The following is a 19,083-nucleotide window of genomic DNA, read 5'->3' as shown; positions in this document are numbered from 1 at the left end:
TCCGACCATCATCACCTAGCCAGCGAACTGGCCCACGTACACCAAGCTCTCAAGATGAATGGATATTCAGTTTCATTTATTTGTATATCTCTGTGAGCAATTCGGCTCTTGAATCGGGTGCAATCGCAACAAAAAAAAACATGAACAAGAAAATATCTTAAAGTGACTATGCGCAAACTGAAATATCCAGGAAAAAACAGCAAAATCTTTCAGAAAAAGCACCGTACGCCAACGCTGTGTGCAAAAATCCCAGTGGGATGCAAGTCAAACAACAACAACAAGCACAAGACAACTTAGATCATCAGTCTAACTCCGTAATGCAACAAACAAACATGGCCAAACCTAAAACTTTTCGAAATTACCAAAATAAAGCCATAAAAGCAATGTAACAGTGATCATAGGAACTGTGACCAACATTTCACAATGAACGACAAACAACATATACCACCAAACCCTGTAGCCATAACTGGCTGCATGAGTTACTCCACAACAGCAGGAGCATCTGTTGGAGTATCAACATTTCTCAATGCACCTTTAAAGATCAGCACACTAAATTAAAACACAAGATCATACTTTGCAGCAGTCATCCGGAGCGAAACATTTGATTTTAGGCCACTGAATAGCAGTGCCAGCTCGGGGTGTACAACTCCTCTAGAGCAGTTTTGAGTGAAGATCTCATAGGTAGTGATTCAAGTTGCTGTTTATTTGGCAATAGCATTCCAGACCCTGGGGGCATCAATAGCAAAGGCCCTTCCTCCAGTATTTGTACGGCAATAGGGAATGTGAAGCTAGTAATTGAGCGAAGACCTTAGGTCACATTTGTTCTTCGAAACAGAGAGGAGATCCGGCAGGTAGTCTGCGGATTTTTTTTATAAGTGCATCGTGAGTAAATAAGATCTGGTGCACAAGCCGTCGAACATTAAGAGAGGTTACATTTCTCACACCAACACAGCCACCTCGCTCGCCGACCTCGGCCTGCTCATCTCTCACATTAACATAGCCACCTCCGCGCGCTCGTCGTGGAGGTCGCTCACCGATCTTACATTAACATGCTAATGTTTACCTGGCAGCCCTTTAATTGGTGGAACCCACCACCTTGGCGGTCGCTGCCCACCACTGACATTAACATCAGCTGCCCCGCCCACGCTGCTGACACTTGGGCTACGTCCATCTTAAACCTTTATAAACAGTTTGCCTTGAGAAGCTAACCCCCTTTTCCTGATGACGACCGCTTGTGTTGCGATCGAAACGTCGTAGTTTTTGTTATTTTCTTAGAACCTATCTACGTGACTTTACCGAAAGACCCAAATAATACAAATCCCTGCAGTCACGGACGCTTTAAGTCAAGGAATAATGTAGTAGTGATAATAATGTAGTAGTAGTAATAACATAGTAGTATTACTAATAATGCAGACTTGCCATCGTTGCACCGGCGCACAATATCGTTCCAGACGTCGTTAATTTATATTTACTCATCCGTGTGTCACGCTCTTCGCCGTCGCGAGCCTGCATCATCAGCTGAGCTTTTCGTTGCGCTCTCACGCACGCTCGATTATCCAATAACGCGATCGACAGTCGCTGCTGCTGCTGCTGCGTTATATAACAAACACGCCGAGGGGGAGGCGTGTGGTGGTGGTGGTGGTGCCGTATTCGCCAGATTATTACCGCCTTCGGAAAGTAAGACGCAGCACAAACTTGTGCCCCCAGTGTCAATGACGTAACAGTTGAGCGCCATACAATCTTCGGAATTGTAGTGCCGTGCTATATTATATCAATTCAGATTAACAGTATTACTTTTATACAAATTTGGTCACACACACACCTAAGGGATTCTAAGAAGCACCCCAACTTTAGAATTACAGGGTGGGGTGGGGGGGAAGTTGCGTCTTGCGATGCGGAGGTTAAAGTGGCACGTGCAGCGCAGTAGCTGCGGTGTAGGGGAGGATGGTGGGGAGAAGGGCCAGTGGCAAGACGACATAGGGCAGTTGTACTGCACTGCATTGTTATAGGACCGGGGAGACGTCTCCCCCCAGCCCATCCCCTACAGCCATCCAAGCCACCACCACCAGAGTCCACACGCTGCTCGCATCACCCGCAATGAAGACAGCAGCAGCAGCGCGAGCGTGGAGCAGGCAGCGAATCGTGCACGACCCTTGCGTCGCCAGAATCCTGTGTGCTACTGCCGCTGCGGTGTTTCAGTAGAACGAGGGCACGAACTCTAGGGCAACAATGAAACTCGCAGTCTCAAAAGAGTGTTCCTTTTTACTGTGAAGACGGACCATTGCCCGAATCGTCACCTGTTTATATATTAGTTCACTTTCGGGAATTGTTATGAACGAATGTGTTGAGTTTTTGTCTGCAAACAATGAGTTTGTTGTTGTTGTTGGGTCTTCTCTTACCTGGCGAATAAATCGCGGATCACGACAGCGCGTGTCACGGACTTTACATCAAGAAGCAGGAGAAATGTATCAATCTTCTATACAGGGACTCCTCGACTACGAACACTCGACTTACTAACTTTCAGAGATATGAACGAATCTGGCCGTATGTCCAGTTGCCTGCTCGGACCGAGATGGCGATGGTGGCAATAGATGGCGGTGGTGGCATGAAGAACCAGTGGCATCTACAGGCGATTATTCAACCTTTCGAGCCATTCCCCGTGTTTAGTGTACACGTCGTACAACTTGTTTGGAATCGACAGGAGTCACGTTGGACTTACGAACATATCGACTTACGAACAAATCGACTTACGAACAGACCTCTGGAAACTAACTAGTTCGTAGGTAGAGGAGTCGATGTATTGCAAATTGTTCAGGTATTGATCGATTAAGTTGAGAAACGTACAGAATTATTACTCTAGCGGCCACTAGTGGCGTCGTGCGCTGTGGTGCACCGAACACGTGTTTTAACTGGCGCTCTGATCGAATGGAATCAAGTCACGCGTGGCTTGTTTTCCTTACTTTAAACTCCTTGACTGGGTGATGAATGAATGCCATTAATTCTCATTCGAATGAACTGTACTTATGCGGGTAAAAATGTAATTCTGAAAATCTAAAATTTGAGGGATTAAATAACCTCTACCCTATCCACAAAACAGAACAGAGATTGAACACGCCTCCATATGTTGTAATCACGAATTTTAAGCCGAGATAAGTTAGAGTAATAATTTGATGGAATCAAGAAAATACCCGGCGCAATGCATACATCACTCACTTGACGCGCAGGGCAATCTCGAGCGAGTCCGCTCTACCGCGTTCTCAACGGAAACGCACGGGGCAGCCGTCTTCTGCATCGCTTCATTCATCGATGTCCGCCAGGCGCGTCAAATTGAGACCCTTCTGTAACAAGCGACGTCTGTACGCTTTTGGCCTTCTGTTACACAACCACACCTCGCTACACCTGGCCGCACTTGGCCACACCTGATCACACCCCGCCACACCTGACCAGACGTAGTCACACCTGGCCACACCTCGTTAGACCTGGCCACGCCTCGCCACACCTGGCCGATCAGGATATCCAAGCTCAGCCACACGAAGTGTCTCTCTGACTCTCGCTTGGTCTCCTGTGTATAGGGATAAAGGAACATAAGGACCAATAACATTGCGTTATTATGGAGAAGCACATTTACTGCCGGAGTGGTAGAGCCTTATGCAGAAATTTCCCACTTCAAGCCAGCCCAAGCAGCCTTCCACATAAGATCGAGTGAGGAATTAAGCCCTCCTCTCAGTCATGTTTAAACACGATGGGGGGTGTATGCGTACAAAAAAAGAGACAAAGATCTCCCGTGTAGCCTGAACAGACTGTTGGGGCAAGTGCTGTTAGCGAGTAGCACCTATGAAGGCCGGCACACCCACGGCGACACCAACATTGGCCGTGCCCCTGCCGCCGACCCCTCTCCGCCGTGGAGTTGGACCCGACAGCGGGTAACCGAGCGAGCGAGGCCTCTTTATCTGCCTCCACAGTCGGGGACCTCCGCAGCCGCGTGCTTGCTCGCCAGCCACAACGGTGGCCAATTCGCTCGAGGATTGATTTTCCTTAAAAGCAATTAACGCCAAAGTGCTGATTTCAACAGAAACCAGAAATGAGATCAATAGACAATTTTGCCCGATGTCAGAAACTGCGGCGAGCCCTCTCTCTCTCTCTCTCCGGCCCTGCGTGCAACTGCTGCCACGGCGTGGTTTCTAAAAGGAAGACGAAGGCTGGGATGGGTTGGGAGAGAGGGAGGGAGGCCCCGCAGCGGCTCGTGGCTCCAGGTTGAGGAGGGAGCGAAGTCCGGGCCTGGGATTTTTCCATTCTCGGGTGGCACCGCAGGTGAATTGGAATGCGCCTGGCAGTGACATCAACGAGTCAGCGTAACGGTCAGTGGAGAAACCAGAACTTATGGCTGCTTGGATAGTTGCTTAGATGTATGACGTAGGGCTATCATCTGTTTTCATTGGTGTTGGATGTGAGGGCGCTGCTTGCAAGGCCAGGTGATTCGGATCAGCGGGGTGGCTTGGTATTGTCCCTGAACTGATAGCTGAATATTTTTAAGGGGAGCTCAAAAGATGGGTGTGTGACGAGCAATGGGCTGAGTGTACCCTGCCCCACCATGCTCCCCACGGGAAGCCATGGCCCTGTCACCTGTGGTGGATGCTCTTCTGTCCCGTGGTTCCGCGGCAATGGCGCAGCGTCACACTCCGATTCGGACGGTTGGCTACTTACGGTGCGAAAGAAGTTCACCATACGGTACACACACTCACTCAAGTTAAGTTGATGTTATGAACGATTGTAATTCATTACCTTGTTCCACGTGCCAGATATTGAATATACACTGCATACGGGTGTTTAAACACTGTACGAGTACAACTAATTCTACCCTTCATTTCACATTATTAAGCACGAACACTTAGACGTCATTTAGCGTAATGAATCCGATTATGAAATTGTCTATGGGGGCGTATGTGCGCGTTGTCTGTACAGACGGGCACAAATGAGCGTTCTAAACATCTCATGACGCAGCTGGCTTAGCAATGGCTCAAGTGTGCAGGCGGTGCAGCTGCACCGGAGTTCTCGGGCTCGAGGGACGCTTCTGGCGCTGCTCAGAGTAGCCCCTTGCACTGTGAGGCACTGAGCAAAGGGCTACCCTGGTGAAGAAGAAAAACACCGGACATCAATCCACTCGCAAGCCACACAAGCCACAGATGCCCTACTCTTTGTTTTTTTCGGTAAAGTCACGTAGGTAAAAAATTAAAATAAATGAAATCACGACGTTTCAGACGCAACACAAGCGTCCTTCTTCAGGTGGGGACATCTTGCAGTCACGAAAACTTCAAATCTACTGACACACTTAAGCGGTTGTGCTTTAGCTAAGTTGTCCCCACCTGAAGATGGACGCTTGTGTTGCGCCTGAAACGTCGTGATTTAATTTATTTAAATTTTTTACCTACGTGACTTTACCGAATAAACCAAAGAGTATGAATCCTTGCAGTCACGAAAACTTCAAATCTAGAATCACAGATGCCCTGTATATCCTTAACAGACTGTTGAGGCAAGTTCCGTGAGTAGCACCTATGAAGGCCGGCTCGGTACAAGGGGTGGGTGGCTAAGCACCACGCCCGACCGCCTCTGGCGATGTTCACACACCTCACCAGGCACTCATGTGGGGCTGAGTCGACCTAGGGGAGCCCCGGGATCTGTTCAGATTAATCGTCACTGATGTTCGCCGGGAGCAAGAATCGAACTCGGATCGCCGGGTTCTTAGCGCAGCGCGGTCCCCACTACGCTACCGCTCCACACACACACAAAGAGATGCAGGTAATAAGCAGATCGTGTACGCACTCTGCTTCCACCTGTGTAATCCAAAGGGTGGGGGAAGCGGTGGCATGAATGCGGCCGAGACGACTTTGGGGAGTTTAAAAATTATAGCCGTGAACGTTGCGCATGACAGTGCCAAGCATGCAGCAATGAGTGATTCGCTCACACACCAGACTTGTCCTGGTACATTAATCTTGCCACAGTCACAGACACAACCGCGGCACTTGGGAAAGCTTTGCAAGACTCGGTAAACTTTTACAATCTATGCATCGCAAAACGTTCGATTGAAAAACAGGGCGTCACTTGTAAGGGCTTACGGGGTTTCTGTTCCAAAGTTCTGTGAATGAAGACAAACACACAAACATACTTCCTTGATTTCCTACATTGATCATTCAAATGCATACAAACAACCTCATTACGCCTTGCCGTGGTACATTATAACACACATTTACAGGCCTCCCTTGTGTATGTCCTCATACAAATATACATTCTTTTGCCCACTTTGAGCTTGTATACAATATTAAAAATGTGAGTCGAACAGAGCCCCCATTGTTTAGAGGCAATGATCCTGCCCACCACATCTGGCAACCCAGCAGCATTTGTTTAACAAGCCTGATTCTGCTGATGGGGTCCAGAAGGTTGGAGCCGGTCCAGAGTGTGACTCGCTGAAACAAATTATAATCTTGGTCTGGAAAGCCAATCGGCCGATGGGTTGAAACATTTGTATTTACATGAGCCGATAGAGAGGACAGCGTGTATCACGCCAATATGCATATCGTGCAATGATAATAATCGTATTCGATAGACTTAGTTATATACAATCATCATGATCCATTGCATATCCACTGTTGGATGGAGGCCACCACACGGCATAACCGTGCCTTGCTTGACTGTACGTCACAAGCCATCTGACTTCCACGCGAGCCGATTGCATCGCTCCATCTCCACGGTGGGTCACCCTTGTGGCTGCCATTTCATTACCAGTCCTGGCCATCGACTCTCAATCACCACCTTGAGTGTAATGCTGAGCACCTCTCTCTCTCCACGCTTCGCTGTGCAACTTTCAGATGTGGTGGCATCGTCTTTGTCAGTGCCCCCTGCTTCTGATCCACGTCATTGGGTCGGAGCAATGGTTGAAAACGTTCCTCCTCGGGCACTTGTGTACGCTGCTTTTCACGACCATCGTCAGCTTCTCAGCAGCACTCCGTCGTTCTCTTGGTCAATGAGCCCCAGAAAATATATTTCACTTGTCGGTGCCACCAGGGGTGGCATAACTTTAGCGGTTGCAATTGATGCGTGTGGCCAATTCCAGTGAGTGATGTGATAATCCTTGGAATGAGTGGGTTATCAAATATTGCCCATATAAATACAGTACGTCCGGACTGCTACAGATATGCTACCCTAGGTGGTGCACATGTCTGGTTTGGCCCATGGACCATCTTGTTTGCCCAATTGTTATACATTTCGTGATGCACTGTGTGCACATCATGCCAACCATCTGTAACTGCGTTATACATGCACACGCACACTCAACATTATTAATGTCCGTTCGCTTAATTTTTCAACGCGGTAATGCAAACATCAATGCACTTATTTTGTCGATAAATCAATGGCCGGCGTTGATTCCTCCGCTTGAACCGTGTTAGAGGCCATTGGGACGCCGCGCCTCTGTCCAGAGGGAGATCAGCCATGCGCGTGCAAGCTGTGTACGAGAACAACAACAACAACATCGGTCCCACGGTGGCTAGGAGATGTTAACTACCTCGCCTGGTATACAAGGAGGTCGTGAGTTCGATCCCGACCCTGACGCCTGCTGCTGTATATTTGGTGTTTGCGTGTTCTCCCTGTGGTCGCGTGGATTTTTCTCGGGGTCCTCCGTGTTATCCCTCCATATTTAGAAACATGCGTTTAAAGTATTATTTGGCTGCTGCAAATGTTGACACGATAAGTCACTTCGTTGAGCTATCATTTGTGGCCAGGTCGCTTATGAAAAAGGGCTATAAGAGCTCAGTGAGCCTTATCTGGTAAAATAAAAATATAAAGAGTAATCATCATTCTAATTTTAGTGTGCTGTACAGAGCTTCAATTACTAACAGCTCCTCGACACCATTTGTAGAGGTAAAGTGTAATGACATGCAACGTAGAATACATAACAGCCCTTTTGTTGGCTCCCTGCTGGATGAAGGGCGCCCCTGGCACCGTGGCGGTGGTGGCGGTTGGCTGACCATACTTCACCATCCTGGCCACTGCGGGTTGGTGAAGGGCGGAAAGAGTCCAGGACCGGTCCCGACACATTTCGCCGCTGATGTTAGCCTTGGCTGAGGATCGACCTCGGCTCGCCAGGTTTAGGAGTTTGCCAACGACTGCTGCTGCACCCTGCAGGTAGCTGACCTTGACAGGCAGGTGCGGGCCTGCCGATGCCAAGCCTCTAATTCGACGAGGGCCCTGAGATTCAGCAATAAAAGGCATGCAAAACATGTGAAAATCCATAGACGGTAATGCGAGGGATATAAGCAGTCATTTAAACGGCTTATTGCCACGGACGAACGCTCCGTAATGAAGAATCGATACGTAATTTACAAGAAGTGTTACGTGATAAGGGATACGTGTAAACACGGCGTTGTGCACGCGTCATAACGACGAGTCCGTGACGCTCGCTGTCGATGCTTTGCCTCGAATCGTTTTCGAACGTTTTTTTGTTACACCATCCGAAAACACGCACGTGAAATGTGTGCGTAAAAACATTTATCGTCGAGTGTCACGTGCGAAATCTCAACACGAAGCCACGCTCATCTTCTCCGCGCGAAGGATTCGTTCGGCGTGAAAAGCCGCGACGCGGCCTGGCGCAGCGCGCCCGAAGTTTGAGACGCCCTCCCCGATGGATTCATTGGACGTGAAACAACGTCGTTATGGTCTTAAAGAGCGTCCTGTCGTTTGGCGAGTCGGTGTGCTTCGCGCCAAAGCCGCTTGCCACGTCTTCTTTTCTCAATTGAAAACTCAATTTCTTTGAATTGCTTCTCGTGTTTAGTTTGCTCCCCACCCCACGCAACGAGGTTGGCTACGTCCGGGGATGCGGCAGAGGTTCAACGTACACATCTCTGGTCGGTTCCTATCCGCTCTTCATGTTCTGGCGCGCAGAGCCACCGCACGCGCTGCTGATGGAGAGACGCGCGCGAGAGGTGAACGTTGCACGCTTGGTGGCAACCTCCCTCCCTCCCTCCCCGCCAACTCGTGTGCGGTGTTTCTCTTCTAACGCCGGGGCAATCTGCCGGTCTCATTTGTCAAGTGTTCATCATTATCAAGTCCAATAACACTTGCACGTCGCGCATAAACGGATGTGACTGAAATAAAATACGTCAAGAGTTTGTATCCTCTCTGAATGCAGTGCGCAATAAATCCAGCTGATAAGATATGATATCCACGTAATGTGATTCTATCGTAATAAAATACGCATTATTTTCACGTCTGTATGCATGTTCCCATATATTTAAATTATTTTAAAAAACTAAGTTCTGGCTTTGCCGTGGCACAATTGCGGGTGACGTCAGTGGAAGCGATTTCTGAATTGGACACGGCCCTCCTCTTTCACCACACCAGCACTCACCACTGTGGTGGAGGATGGTCAAACAACACCCAGAGCCGACACAGCATGGAGAGGCCCGCATCCAGCAGGGGAATGACAAAGTCCACGCGTTATTATTACGGCTGATATTGACAAAACAAAGGCTGGGGTGGGAGGCGTACTGATAGGCTGTGCCCACAGTGATGATGATAATCGGCACTCCACAAATCAGGGGAGTGCAATGCTGTGAATGGTTGTACCGTCTGCTTGAGAAAGTGCCTCTCAACTCAATGAGCAGTCACCATGGACCGCCGTCGATGCACTGCTGGGTGAAGGCCGCCACACGCCGCTGCAATCCCTCGAAGTCCTGCGATTCCACAATCTTTAGAATTTGCTCTCCAACACACCGGTGCTCTCTACTAGTAATGCATTGGCATGTTCTGTTTAAGTGACAAACCTTACCAAACGGCTGTGTCGGGTGGTGGCGGATTTAACGACACATTTATATTTACGCGATCTTACCCCCCCCCCTGTATTATGGATCCACAATCTATCTCTGGCTCCTGCATCCCATCGATCCCTCTCAAGGGGAAGAACATCCTCCTCCTCCCGGGCGCATTCTCACCTTGAACCGCTATTCAGTTGGCGATCTCGTCTCATGGTCAACGCTCTAGCGACGTGTCCTAACAGTGAACATGACGTCTCTCCTTTGTGGTCGTTCTCCGATCCGCGCGTTGCTCTTCCCTCTCGGTATCATTCCGAGCATACGTCTCTCCGTGCCTCGTTTCTCGATGAGCAATAAGCCACGCATTTCACCAAAGCAAAACCAATGCTTGTCGCACGCCTACAGCCTGTATGCATAGGCAATGGAAATCAGTGTATTACATTTCAACATGTGATACACGATTGAAGAACAATGTGTACTAATGTACGATACTATATATGCACGAATCTAATCATATCCATATATATTAGAATTTTCTGGAACATCATATGGAAGACCGTGAAATTAAAGGTGAATGGCAGCGGGCAGAACGATAGAGATAAATAATTCCCTGCCTTTACCCAGCAAAACCTCACCGAGTCTCAAGACTCTTTCAGGAGGTTCCTGCATCGGGACATTTGACCAAATTACATGAATAATTTGCTTTTGGGAGCAAACTGAAGTGCCCGGATAAAACCCACTTGGCGCGTCAGCTCCGCACAGATGGATTAAAGAATCCATGACTAATCCTGCTGGAGCCTGGTGACCTCTCAGCAGAAGCCTACAGGCCGCCTCCCAATTCAAGCAGTGAGCAGGCTCAGGCCTGATTAGCTTGCGAGCTCTCACGAGGTTGGGGACCCCAGCAGGATTCGATCGTATACACGTGTGTGTGGGCATCGACATCTACACACCCCGGGAGATGTAAAACAATGACTCGTAGTCATATTCATACACAAGTACAAGGAGAGGAAGCTATAGTCACAGCACCAGCTGTCTCATGGCGTACTTTATTAATTACACGAAACTTGACACCAAACTCAAACAGGCAGAACAAGAGACGATCCCAACCCTATGAGATTGCACTGAACGGAGGAAAATGACGAGGGTACCCCCCTCCCCTCAACGCCGCGTGCGGGGGAGTAGCGAGGGGCGTGGGGAGCGTGGAGGGCATGGGGAGCGTGGGGGGCCTGGGAGGCGTGGGGGGCTTGGCCAGGGGGGGGGGGGGCGTGGCCAGAGGGGGGGGGGGGCGATGTCCAAACGCGTCCACGCCCTACGGCAAAACAAAGCGTCGGGAGAGAAGTGCGTTCTGAAGAAAATAGACTCAGCTACTTTACAAGTACATGTACAAAAGGTTTAGATAAATATTTGCACACTATAGAAAGAAATTACATCCGATGCCAGTGTTTTTCGTTTTTTTCGTTTTGCCTTTATGCGAGTTTGTGTGTGTGCGTGTTTGTGCGTGAAGAAATGTTTATTAAATGTCATACTTTTGTTTTGAAATGCGCAGAATACTGGTACGAAGTTGGCGGGTCAACCCTGGCAGGAGTTGACGCGTCTTATAACACGCGGCGCAGGTCGGTATTCACGAACGGAGCTGTCGACCGCCAATCTCACACGACGCCCTCTCTCGCTCTCTCTTTCCTCACTCCCTCGACGTCTCCCCCCCCCTCTCTCTCCTGAAACAGGCTTCGGCTCGACACGTCGCTCCGTTTCGTCAGGGAGCACAGGCGGAGGGAGCTTCGGGAGCAAAACAAAGTCCATCCAAACAAGAGGCTCGCACGCACGCACAGGGGCGGACCGATCGACCACCTAACAGAGGACAATATGTACACGTTCCTTACATCGTGGAAGCATCAAGACTATGCTTACAATATACACCGCACGCTAGAAAAAAACCCCCGTCAGCGTTGCCGTGACGCGCCGCTTGCTCTGTTTTTACGCGGCATGAAAGGTGAGCGAGGAGCCGACGCCGAGAATTCTCGACGTCGCGAGACGCGCCGAGAGTCGAAGGGGATGACGCCGATCCATCCCGGGCAGAGGTAAAGGGGGCAGAGTTCACCTGAATGCAGAATCTGCTCAAAATCTTCTTATATAAATACTTTGCTTGGGATGGGGAGTGGGGTGGGAGCAACAGCATCTCCATGACAAGAGAAACATTGAATCTTCATTGTGTTCTCATCCGGTTATAAAAACGGCGCTTGATTTGTGCAAACAGATTCGTGCGTCGCTGTTGCGCACAGCTCCGCTTCCCCACGAGGCGGCTCAACCGGATCCGCGAAATTCTTCACAGAATCCTCGGAGAAGATTCGCAGCGCTGAAGACGACGCACGTGGCCGCCACGCCGAGCCGTGCACCTCGGCGACCTCGGAGGAGTCGGTTCCCAGTAGTGTCGTGTCCCTGTGCTCGAAACATTTAAACCGTGTACAAAAAACATCATTCTTCTTACACATGTAAACAGATGTCCTCAGAGGTTCCTTTTCTCTTAATCTTTTCAAGTGGGAGGGCAGGAAGTGCTGCAGGCAGGCGTTTGGTTTTTTGCGCGTCGCGAGGGGGGGGGTGGTGAAGGATTTCACCGCCGGTTCCGCGACTCTGGCAGCAGATTTCGGGCCGCTCCTTCCGCGTGGCGACGGCGCCATCGCGGCACAGAAGTGCCCCTAGCACCAATAACACCGAAATAATTTACACGTCCGCACGGTGGCTCAAGCGACGGCGCCGAGAGCCGCCCCCCTCCCCCCCCCCGTATCGCGACCCTGTCGCCTCAGTCACACGGCAGAGGCGATGTTCACGCAGCGCACGTGCGCGGGTGTGTGTGTGTCCGCCGTTCGATGAATTATTCCAAATGGTTTTAAAAATGTAAAACACATTTTTTTGGGGTGGTTAAATTAAAAAAAGTTTCCATGAAGATAAGTATTTAATAACGCATGGATATATTGATATGCCTTTTACTGCCGCGATAAAGGGGAAATGGTGCAGTTAAACGGCGCCAAACTTCTCGCGTAACAGCGTTGGGTGCGAGATGGTCCAATCCCGCCGTCTGCTCTCAGGGAAGTAGAAAAAAAATATCGAAAACTGGCGAATCGTATCAAACGCTCATCGACACATTCTCGACGTGGAACCATTTTCGAGCGTCGAGACGTTTTTTTTCTTTCAGATGATTAAAAAAATCTCGCGATCCTAGAAAATGTTCTTCCAAAACCATTTCGACCACACGAGCCATCGTTGGCGTCCGCTCATCGCGAGGTCCCGCTCCGATCGCGAGGCGAGGTTTCCCGGGGGCTGGCAGCGTCGTGCGGCTCGTCGTGCGCTCCGGCGTCTCCCTCACGCCTCGTTGGACAGCTGGCTGGCCGTGGACGAGAAGGAGTCGTAGAGAGAGTCGCTCAGCGACTCCACGTTGTCCCCCGTCGCCTTGCCGGACGCGAAGGACGCGTCGTCGCCCGCGCGATCCTCGCTCTCGCCGCCGCCGTCCTTGGGCGTCGTCGCCGGGCCCCGCGGCGAGCGGACGACGCCGCCCGGCCCGAGCGCCGCCGGCGTGAAGGCCCCCGGCACCGCCGCCACGTGGCGCCGCCGCCGCTGCTGCTGCTGCGGGAACGCGCCGTCGGGGCCGGCCGTGGCTCGCTGGCCCCCGCCGTCGCCCTGGAGAGGTGGAGAGAGATTAATGAGCGTCCGGCACGGGGTGGTGGCATGAGAACCGAATGCCAATTTGCGTTTCGTCTCCGTCTATCTATCGCGTACAGACACATACGCAGCTATTAACTAATGATTGGTATTTTACCAGGTAAGGCCTGTTAAGCTATATAGTATCTTTTTTTCGGAAGCGATCTGACCACAAATGATCGCCCAACGAAGTGGCTTATCTCGTGGAAATTTATAGCAACCAAATACTCTCAAAGCGTGTTTCTGAATGTGAGAGGACCTGGAGAAAAATCCATGGAACTACAAAGATAAACATCCCCCGTATAGCCTTAACAGACTATTGGAGTAAGTGCTGTTATCGAATAGCACCGATGAAGGCTGACACGGCACACGAGGGGATGGGTGGCCAGCACCACACCCGGCCGCTGTATGTGTGTATCTGAGACAGATACAACCTTCTGAGACAAGATACACACTTACAGCCACATGCACAGACATGCGCGCACATAAATGCACAACGGCACAAAGTTACATATATATACACCCGAAGACAGCCTTAGTGAGATGAATATTTAATATTTACGTTAATGGTGTGAACGTGTTACTGTTGCCACCAGTGTCTACCAGACAGTTGTAAAATTACATTTTCATCACAAAAATAAAGTAATTACAATACCTGTGCAGTGGGAACACTCACATGGCTACAATTATCCACACTCCGACTCTGAAAGAATCATTCAGGATTACATTTTGCGGGGAAATAATTTTGCACGCGTAAAAGTTTGCAACGCTGCTGGCCAAAAAAGAAAAAGACGGAAAAAAGATAACCCTCATCCTTAGCTTCCCCCCCCCTCCCCTTCGATCACTCACAACACGCGCTCAAAACAAATAGCAAGAGAGAGACTCCCAGAAGTGACACGGAAATTGAGACAACGTTAACTGCGAAAGGTTAGGCTGCTCGTAATTAAAAGCAGAATGTGGATTGCGATTCCCTCCCACCAACACAAAATGATTAAAGAAAGCTTTCCCTCGTGACCAGAGCTCAACGTCTCTGCATCATCATCATCATCTCGGTATCGCTGGCAAGAGCAGCGGAATGGTGTGCGAGCTACAATGGGCACACGGCCGACAATCTTCGGGGAATGTCGCACAGTCGCTGGCTAATAACTTCCTCACTCTTCCACAGACGGAAGGTTTCGTTTTACGGACTCTGGATGTTAATTTTCAATCCGTGCACCGAACCCAATCAAGAATGAATCCCCCGGCAGTGCAGCCAGAATCCTGGGTCTCTGGTGATCCCACCCTTCCCCCTCTGCTACCCCCCCCCTCCGCCCCCCCCCGCCCGCTCCCCCCAAGAGAATCGAGTAATGCAGCTCCTCCCTGCGCTTGCTTTGTGAGCCGATAATGAGGAATTTGGCTGAAGAGAGGAAGGAGGCATAGGGCAAAGGGGCGAACGGTGAGCGAGCGGTCGGTCGGGAGAGGAACAATGTCCCTCGCGCTCGCACGCACACTCGCACACTGGCACACACTCGAGCGCGCACGCTCGCACACACTCGCACACACACTCGCGCGCACACACTCGCGCATGCACTCACGCATGCATACGCACGCACACTCGCAGGACCTTGCACACACGCACACATGCGCACCTCCCTTCCCCGGGGAAGGATGTGCTTTCCTTATCGCCACTCATATCGGCTGGGTCCGCTCATTATAAATTTATTCAGAACTCACTGCCGACGGATTCAAGCTGAAATTGCAGATCCTTTTAGGCCGATATAAAAAGATGGTTACAGAAGAACCAAGGTTACATTTTCAATTTGTCTTGTCCTGCCGTCACCCCCCATCCACCCCCCCCCCCGTGCACCCCCCAAACTCCCCCTCTCTCTCCACCGCCCCATCGCCGCGCTAACCTCCTCTCTTCACTCGGCACGTGCGGAGCTCGTGCACGAAGCACGCCACCGTCGCGCCCGGCACACCGAGGGCCATTGCCGGCATACCGATGGCCGTTGCCGGCACACCGAGGGCCCCGTTGCCGGCATGACACGCTGGGGGCATGCCGACGTGAGAGAGCGAAGCTCTGCGTGATGCGGGCAACACGCATTGTCGAGGCTGCTCAGCTTTAAAAAAAACGAATTCACATGCAGAGCTCATTGAGCCAACACGCACGCTGAGCGGGCCCCACCATTACAACGCAATCTCCAGCGCTTATCCAGACACAACCTCTTTGTATTCTCTGCTACAAGAGCCATTTTACAAAGCATCACTTGTTCTTGTTATTATTAAATATTCCCACTTCAGGGCAGTGTTGTTGACGAGTGTGTTGAGTTGAGCTATTTGCGTGCCAACGGCGGTATCGCACATTCGTTCCTTTAATTAACAAGCTGACAAGACACGTGTACACACGGTGTCTCCGCGGTTGTAGAATTGTTATCCATGTCCTCACCCAAATCCGCGGAACACAGCGGCGAGTTTTAGGACGTGAGCTGTTGCAAACAAAATTACGATTCATAATTGATGAGAGTATTGCGCAAAGTGTTATGTCGTACGCTTCCCTCCTGGTTATCATAATTGTTGTGTATGTCGCTCTCCAACACGGATACATTGGCACGTTTGTTGACATGGCAACGTTATTAATTGATCGCGTCGGGTGAAGGATGGATTGTACGACACGACACTTTAATAACCCAATCTGACCCAAAAAGCAATTATGAAACACAGCAACTCCTTCGCGTTCAGGAAACGAAACATGAGCGGGATCACTCGATTTCGCATGTGGGCTGTGCAAACCGTGTTTGTTCCAGGCAAAAAAGTTCCAACGTCTCAGAGTTACAGCCGGGCTGTGATCTACTCTGTCAAAGGTCTCATAACTCAAGAGATAGCAAACAGCAAGCCAATACCGCAGGGACAACTCGGGCTGATATATTTCTCTGTCAAAATAAATATTGAAGACCCCTATTAAATCTTTCACAGTATGTTTTTTGTTGTTGTTTCTTTCTTTAGATTTTTTTCTCTTTTGAACACTCACATCGTGCAGCTGTGATAATATTCAGTGTGGAATGGAATACACACAACATGCGCATTACAAAAACACGCACAGCATCCACGGAGCTCTGTTCTTCTTTTTCCGCCTGCAGAAATGCAAGTTCGCAGCTATAATTTGTTGACCTTTGCACCTCGAGAAAAAGTAAACAGGCTGGATTTGAAAAATATCACAGCGACACGTATACACACCAATGTATATGTGCTGTTTGCCTGGCACCTCTTTGACTTCGTGTGGCAAGCATCATGGGGATGGGGATTGAACCTGGGCTGCTGTGATTGTCACTACTATTACGCTTGTTTAATCAGGAAAGTCTCCCAGAGTCTCAAGGCTCTTTCAGGAGGTTCCTGTCAAGTTGTCGTCGGCGGCAATTTTTCTGCCAGTGAGCCCATGAGTCATTTTGCATTATTAGGATGTTTCGGAGACACCAGTTACGTTGTAGGTTTCTTTTTGCAATATAGGAAACCAGAGAATCCACAGGAAACCCACGTAGAGCACGGAGTGAACATACAAACTCCACACAAACGTCTGGAGCCCGAACACCCAGGCCCTTTTATGTTGCGAGGCACGGGTGCTCCTCTACCCATCACCATCCCTCTCGCTTCGCCACCACTCTGCCGTCTGGATAACAAGACTGTGTGAATCAAGCAGGATACGCTTGTAGAATAGTTTGCATCGCCTTGAGATGCAATCATATTTTGACACAAAGTGGCGCCATTCCATCCTACACATTAGATGGGATGGCACTTATTCCGATCTCCTAACTCAACTTTAGAGGAAGGAAAGGATAGTTTAGATATTCATAAACTCCCATAATTCTGATCATATTTTGCATCTATATGGAAAGCCAAAGCTCTTACATAGCACATCATCAACACCATAGTTATTCGGCTTATTCTGGCAAGAATGAGCCCTGACTTGACTCTACACAAGGAAAGTTACTCCAGGTAGTGTTGGTAACTGACAACAAGACTCAGGGATCAGTGAAGTTCCTTGCGGAGATTTTAGGAACATTGCACCGCGTGTGGCTCCCTCGCCTGCTCTGCAGGAGGTCGTCAGTTCGATCTCGACCCTGTTGCCTGTATATTTGGAGTTTGCGTCTCCTCTCACATGGATATTTCTCCGGGTCCTCCGAATTTGCCTTCCACATCTAGAATCAACAGGCATTTAGATTATTTGGCTCCCACTATAAATTCCGACACATCATAATGAAAGCCACTTCGATGGGCTATTATGTGCGACCAGGTCGCCTCTGAAAAAGAGCTCATAGCCTAGTTGGCTTTATCTGGAAAATAGAATCGTCGTAATGCACACGCACAAACACATAACTAGAGAGCTGCGTAAAACACAAGTCTAACGAGGGCACGCACCGCACCACTAGCGGGCACGAGGCTCGCGTGCCGCCACTCTTCCGCATCGCGGATCCGCTCGGCAGCAACGCGCGCTCGCGTTCGGCTCCGGCGCGCGTCGCAACGCGGCGCGGGCGGACAGGCGGGTCGTGCGATGCCGCCGGCTCCCCGTTCGTGCGAGCCGTCAGCCTAATCAGATCGGCGATGATGAACGGCCGCCCCATTCCAACCCAGCGCGGGATTCCGTGGCGGAGCGCGGCGGCGCGGCGCTCCGCCACGCGGGAGCCTTGAGAGGCCTCGTCCCCCGCCTCCCCCTCAACGCTTCGCCGCCCTCTTGGCTTTGATTAAACAGCAAACACCGGCCGCGATGGAGCCGTCTGCTCCGGCGCCCGCCGCCATCATTCACGCGGCCTCGTTCGCTCGGCGCAAATCCACACGTTGGCAAAAAGAGGGTTTTGTCGCGGTAATGCAACGATGTTAAAATGGCAACCGGAGTCTGCTCCCCACTGGACGGTGACCTTCTTTGTCGACCGAGATCAGCGTCCGGCTGCTCAATCAGCCGAGGGCCGCTCTGCGTCCCGACACATTGTCCCCGTTTGTCCAGCTGCGACTCGAGAGCGCTCCGCACAATCAGCGGCTCCAATTCTGCCCGACACAGCCGTGATTGTGCGCCAACGAAGGTGGCCGATTTGAAATTGACGCCGGTGCCTTCAAAAGCGACATTGACCGATGTCCCCTGCAGCTTATGCCAAGCCTGTGTTGTGCCGTCCGTGACAGAGCAACATGGTACAGCCTTCAGTCCTTGGGGCGCGGGCTGCGACGTTATTGGTTACGTGAGCACACACCAAATGATATTGAGGAAGACGTTTAGGCGCTTCGTTTTGAAAGTGTGCCATACTTCACTTTCTACCTTATTAGTGTCAAAGCTTCACAGCTGTGGAGCGCGATGGTGTTATCAGGCAGCAGGTGCGGTTTTCTCGTAAGCCCACAACGTGAATTCCGACAAGTGTTCAAAAATTGCCAGCTGTGGGGAGCACACGTGGCCTACGCGCTATTTGGGTCAAGTGAACTCTCCGAGATGCCTGCAATGTGAAACCTGTTCAGGATGTAATTTTCAAAATTTAAATGACGTGTACATTTTGGTTTTAGTTGATAACGATTCCTTTGTTTCTCCTTCCAGAATCCAAGGACCGTACTGCTGACTTGAAAAGTAAAC

The 19,083-nt window shown here is 50.3% G+C and overlaps 1 long non-coding RNA gene across 1 annotated transcript; it reads right to left on the bottom strand.

Annotated features, from left to right (window-relative positions):
* Positions 1-1,906: 1,906 nt before the first annotated feature.
* LOC144937547 (uncharacterized) lies at positions 1,907-3,945 on the bottom strand. The gene is made up of 3 exons (XR_013637758.1): positions 3,833-3,945; positions 3,214-3,562; positions 1,907-2,218 (listed from the first exon to the last, which is right to left on the bottom strand). It is a non-coding gene; the product is annotated as an uncharacterized LOC144937547 (long non-coding RNA).
* Between the last annotated feature and the right edge of the window lie 15,138 nt (positions 3,946-19,083).

This window comes from Lampetra fluviatilis, chromosome 2, assembly GCF_964198595.1.
Source record: "Lampetra fluviatilis chromosome 2, kcLamFluv1.1, whole genome shotgun sequence".
Classification (NCBI taxonomy): Eukaryota; Metazoa; Chordata; class Hyperoartia; order Petromyzontiformes; family Petromyzontidae; genus Lampetra; species Lampetra fluviatilis.
The sequence above is the reverse complement of the archived record's forward strand: the minus strand, read 5'-3'. Positions and strand labels throughout refer to the sequence as shown.